Raw genomic sequence first — 6,565 nt, forward strand, 5'->3', positions numbered from 1 at the left:
GCTGATCCCCAGACGATAGGTTCTGGCACCTTTAGAACTCCGGAGTACTACCGATGTTACACTGCTCAACAAAGAGAGAGAGGGTGGAGGGGACCATCATGATCAATTATGAAATAGGCTATATTTTCAAAACACGGTGCTGCAATATCGAAAACATGGACATGTCTGGTAAGTGATCTCAGCTGTTCAAGCATCATTATGATGGTGACCTCAAGGGGTGAGTATCAGTTTCACACATCAGAGAGGATGGATCAGAACAGTACGTAGATCTCTTTGGGAAAACAGGGCCCTTTATGTGGGCGCTAAAGGGGCCCCAATCCTGCTAACCCTTCCCAGCTAGTGGTTTTTAAACAACTAATTAACCAATGTCGGTTCAATTATTCTAATTTCATTTCGTTCAGGTTTTTTCTGTGAGCGCAATGCCCACATCGCAGTTTTTCTAGAGATAAATCAGATCCAGCCTGAACTGTGCAATGTAGTAGAGGGTGTTATAGTTTCCAACAGGCCAATATTCTAGATAATGACCACGTTTTATGCGCTAAACTAACTACAACGACCATAATTCATTGCGCATGTACTTGTCCGGTTTGTGTTTATTTTATTTTATGCCTGCTACTGGAGAGAAGAATGCTCGATCGTGAGGTGATATAGAAAGGAGCTGTTGTTTGGCGAGGTCTCTCTAACTGAAAATACACAATCTAAGTGATTGACAGTTCGTATTCTGCAGTCATAAAAGTATGCCTTATTTACTTTGAAGAACTACTAAAATAGTGATTTTGTCAGCTAGCATAGGCAGCAGCTCTATAGAGTTTAGTTGACTTGGAATGAAATAATAAAGTCATCAAATAAAACAAATGTAATATACACAACAACTGAAATATTTTATTAAAGTAATGTGAATAAATTATGGTTAATAAGTGATAAGCCGTAATGGGCAGTCACTACCATCATGGGACTTTTGTTTTATTCTGCATTTTTACAGCATTCAAACATAATGCACAGTGCATTTAAGAAAATTATAATAATAATACTACAACGGAATCCTTGATCATTATTTTTATAATCGAACAGAAACCGAACAGACCTCAAAAATCACTAATTGCTCAGCACTTCAGCTAGCACATAAAGTTCTGAGAACCATATGTTTCTTAGAGCTTGGTGAGAGAGTGGTTGTCCTATGCTTATTTTGCATACACCCTTCCCACACCTGTAACAGGTGTGGCTAAAATAGCCAAATCCACTAATTTGAAGGGTTGTCCACATACTTTTGTATATTTAGTGTAGGTTCTTAATCTCCCAACCCCATAATTGCTATCAAGCCATTTCAGGCTATCAATCAAGTTAGAGTAGCTAGTCTAACTATCTTAGTTAAGATAACCTGTTGAAAAATAGACATAGCTTTTACCCTCGGAATACCACCCATACCATCTTCATGTTGCCTACTTCAAGCCCCCTCTAAAATAATGGGTGCATGACGCCCCTAAAGCAATATTTATTTAGCATGAGCACCTGATGAATGTCAGGTTGGGAGATACAGCTTGCCATTTCCATCAAATCTGATCATGAAAATGTCAATACAACTCGTTGTTTACCTTTGTTGCCCGTGCGTTTCCTTGCGTCCTGATAGGTTATCCTGATGGACTGAACTCAGAGACACGACTCGCTCCGTTCCATTTAAATGGCCGTCGAGCTCACAGTTTATGACAGCAAGAGAAACCCTTGAACCAAGGTGTTTCGGATGTATTTATCAATAAAGTAAATACAGATATCATAAAGTATTTGTTCTGTTGTCTTGAGCGCAAATTACTTCCTCTCCATCCCCACAGCATGCAGTCATTCAGTGAGTGATGTTACGCCTCCGTTCCACGCGAACTTCCTCTGGTTCCTTTGAATCTCCTTTCATGAACGATGCGTGGCAATTACGAGCGCTGTGTCGTGTTTGGTAATGAGGGCTAGAATACCGTAGGCTACATTCACCTTGGCAAACTGGCTCCTCCCTTTCTAGCTATCGTTTATTCAATCAATCTCCTCCTTTCGCTCCATCGTAATCGTGACATTCAAGCGGTGTAGTTTATACGGCCACACAATCAATGCAGATAGGAGTTTTCCAAGGACGTGAACTGAGAGGAGCGCAAATACTGCAGCCTGCTCTTGAAAAGGTTCAAATTCATCTTTGATATAGCAGGGCATGATTATCTCTCTTGAATATTATATGCTGTGTCATTATCCAGACTTGCAAATGGCACACTTGCTGTTCTATTTCAAATAGCATGCATCATAATACTTCAAATGTAGTCAATATATATCCAGGTTCAACTGATCCTGTAAGACAGCTCACAGCTGATCGTGTATCTGCTCCAACAAATAAAATATTCAAGGTACCATTTGGCTAATGACACAACACTACAAATTGTGTGTGTAGGCTACTTTACTGTATTTATACATGGGATATTGCTTTTCAACAGTAAAAATCGCTGGAGGACAATTCCCTATTAGGAAAGAGAAGGTAGTAAGTAGCCAACACATGCTCACATGACTGTATGGCTTTGTTTTAGGATTGTGTACTTTAGGGAGTTGTGAGCCCAATTCAAAAACTTGATTTTGCTCATCTGCAATAATGGCACCGCTAACCTGTGTAATTAGCCATTGGAGATTTCCACTTTTCCTCACTGACAGAGAGCCAGCCTGTTACACTACTCACCATATCCACTCTCTCACAATACAGCTATTGTGTGTTCATGGATCATTGTTTGACAAGTGAGGCTTAGATTGAGAGGTAGACCACACAATACAGCCTCAGAACAATACAAAGAATCATCATTCAATCGTTATTCTTTGTTAATACGAGTGAAATTGTGTTGCCATAAACTTCTGTCAAAGGGTGGCGGGGAGAGGAGGGTTTGACGTTGTTCTTTCAGTGAGCTGTCTTTTCCAGTGGTCCTGTCAGAAACCAACCTCTGTGGCCTCTTTTCCTTCACCCCCCCCCCCCCCCCCCCCCCCCCCCCCCCCCCCCCCTCCACTCTTGGCAATCCAACATTTGATCTCCAAATAGTCTCCAGCTGTTCAACAGTCAATAGAGATACTATACACTAGAACTCTTGGCTTCTCCATCATGAGATGTATTTGTTTCCCAAGAAGTGATTTCAATTGGACTCTTTGCCTAGCTCAATTGGACTCTTTTCCTTGCCCCTGGCTATGTTCCTTTGAGAAATGCTCACCCATATTTCAATGGGTCGTATAGAGCTGGCTCAGAAACCTCCATGTCAGAGAAGTCTCCAAGACTGTGTTACTGGGTAATTAATTATTAAGGTCATGAGATAGAGATCATTCTACACAGCCTGCTAAACATTTGAGGCTGACTAAGATTGAACATTGAATGTCAAACGTTGAATCTTAAAAACTGTGAAAATCTTGACTGAAAACAACATTTTGTCAGATGGTCTGCTGTGCAAACGCAACTTTAAAAGCTTCTACACTCTTAGAAAAAAAGTTCCAAAAGGGATCTTCGGCTCTCCAGTGGAATTCACAACTTTTATTCATTTAGCAAATACAGTGTCCATATTAGGACACACTCAGTCTCCATATGGACACCATACAGACCATATTTCATGCATGTACTGTAAATAGCTAGGGAAATGCTGTAGCATGTAAAGGGTTTGTGCATTTCTTACAGGGACAGCTAGGATCTCTCCCCTGCTTAGTGTTCAGTGGCTTATGTGTCAGACGAGATCTGTCTGTCACCTAGGCTGCCAAAGCACTGGATGACAAATAATGAATATGAATTTACTTACAATGTCCTCCTCTACCACATGTACTGTTGAATGGATGACAAAGGCCAGAATTCAATCCGATCATGCTTTGTGGACAATGCAGCTTTTAAAGGCAATGTCCCCGCTTTCACAGAGACTGTATTCACGGTAAATGCTGCATATGTCGACTCAATCGGAAATTACCTTTATATGGCGTATTGTCGACAAAGCGTGATCGGATTGAATCCCTAAATCATTCTGGTCAGAAAGAGACTTGTGTTGTTGTTGTTGTTGTTGTTGCTTGAAATGTGCCTAGAGTAGACCCCTAGATTCCATTCCAGACTGTTTTATTACAACGTTAGGGAATCTGGCTACAATAGCAGTTCTAAACATGGTCAAACAGTTTTCTAGCTCTAGACTAGCTTTCTGTGGTTGGGTGACCTATCGCTCTATTTGGAATCTGTACAACATTATCACCATGAAACAATACAGACATTGCTATGACAACACTCACAGCGGAGGGATATTGTAAAAAAAAAAGTAATGTATGCAAATGTACTGTATGTAAAATGTATTCATGCATGACTGTAAATCACTTTGGATAAAAGCATCTGCTAAATGGCATATATTATTTTAAATTCCAGTACAAAAGGCTATGAACGATCTCTCTCACTTCACCTTTGTTTTTGTGCAATAAGAGATAACAAACATATCAGAGAGCATGCAGATCCAAGAGGAAAGATCACTGGAGCAGTGGGATCATAAATACGCTGTACGCTGCCTCATGGTGCTCTAGTAATAGAAACGGTATACAACAGTACTGTCATTCTCTGTTTTGGACTGCATTTGGATTGATTCATCTCATCACTACAGAGGTAGCTAAATGGAAACCCTGGCACACTAACATACTATTGTACTGTACTTTTGTTATATTGTTATATTGTTATGTCTCTTTTCCAAGTTGTGAAGAAAGCCAAGAGAGACATCTTGTTTCTAACAGTTTCTTCAGACAATTTGTTCCATATGCGAGCTGACTTTGTGTTTATAGTCAAGTGTTATCCAGTATTTTGTAAACACAAACATCTAAATCATGACACATCAGTACAGCACGTTCACAAGGAATCACGACCATCAGCTGCTGAGAGCTGTAATTTGTTGCTTCATTCCCATGGGTTTGGTGAAGGTGGGTAGTAAGCACGAATCATGGTATAGTGCAACCGAGAGAATTCAAAAACACATTTCATCAAAAATAATGATAGTGTCCCATCTCATGCGGAATTACTAGAACAAATCATTGGAAGCTATAATTTCTCCCCTCTTCATTCCCAGTGGTGTACTCAAGGCCACGAACAAGATGGCACTGACAGACATGATCGCCTTGTTTCTAGCTCCTAGCCAATTTAATAAGAATGGCTCACCCCTTGTTCAAAAATGGCATTTTTCCCTTTATCCAGATTACAACCTCTCACTTTCAGTTATTAGAAAATTTATAATTTTCAAAATATCACCCTTTCTAAAACAAGCCATACAAAACTGGTTGCAATTCCAGTTTGATCCTCCAGAAAAGACAGAACAAATATAACAACAAATAATGTTTACATTCAAATATGCTAATTGATTAAAAAAAACATTCTTTATGGAAAAAATGTTTTAAAAAATAATTATTTGTTAATGATATTATGAATAAGAAAGCTGGAGTTATGTCACGTGCAGTTAACAATATGGAAATGTTTGCTCTATCCAAAATTACAACCAACTGATTGCAGCATTACCACAAAAATGTAGGAGGCAAGTGGAAGGGGGAGAAGGTAGGGAACTTGATTGTCTGCCTTTGATTAAAATTGGCATAAATATAAAAATATATCAGTTTTACTTGAGGACCAAAGTGTTGTCCACAGCGCCATTCAGGTTGCAAAATAGTTGGGAAGAGATTTTCGATATGCCGATTCCACAAAACAACGCTTGATTCAACACTTAATTAGTAAAAATATGTATCTTTAACTTACAATCTGTAGAAACTATGCAATTAGACAGGCTCAGAATCTATGTGAAACATCCCAGCACAGTTAAAATATATGGCACATGGAAATCTGCCATGTGCAGTTTACGGATATACTGTAGGTTGGATGGACTGAGAATAGCTGAGGGGTGGGTTTAAAAGCGCATGTTCTATAATAGTTATGACTGAAAACACAATGTACACAAGTACTATCTATCTAGATGTAATGTACAGTACATTCGGAAAGTATTCGGACCCCCTGAAGTTTTCCACATTTTGTTAAGTTACAGCCTTATTCTAAAATCGATACAATTGTTTTCTTTCCTCATCAATCTACACATAACACCCCATAATGACAAAGCAAAAACAGGTTTATAGAAATGTTTTTTTTTTTTTTTGACTGAAATGTCACATTTACATAAGTATTCAGACCCTTTACTCAGTACTTTGTTGAAGCAACTTCTGCAGCAATTATAGCCTCGAGTCTTGGGAATGAGCTTGGCACACCTGTATTTGGGGAGTTTCTCCCATTCTTCTCTGCAGATCCTCTCGAGCTGTCAGGTTGAATGGGGAGCGTTGCTGCACAGCTATTTTCAGGTCTCTCCGGAGATGTTGAAATCTGGTTCAAGTCTGGAATCTGGCTAGGCCACTCAAGGACATTCAGAGACTTGTCCCGAAGCCACTCCTGCATTGTCTTGGCTGTTTAGGGTTGTTGTCCTGTTGGAAGGTGAACCTTCCCTCCAGTCTGAGGTCCTGAGCGCTCTGGAGCAGGTTTTCATCATGGATCGCTCTGTACTTTGTGGCGTTCATTTTTTCC

The sequence above is a fragment of the Coregonus lavaretus genome (genome assembly GCF_964263955.1).
Source record: "Coregonus lavaretus genome assembly, chromosome: 15".
NCBI lineage: Eukaryota > Metazoa > Chordata > Actinopteri > Salmoniformes > Salmonidae > Coregonus > Coregonus lavaretus.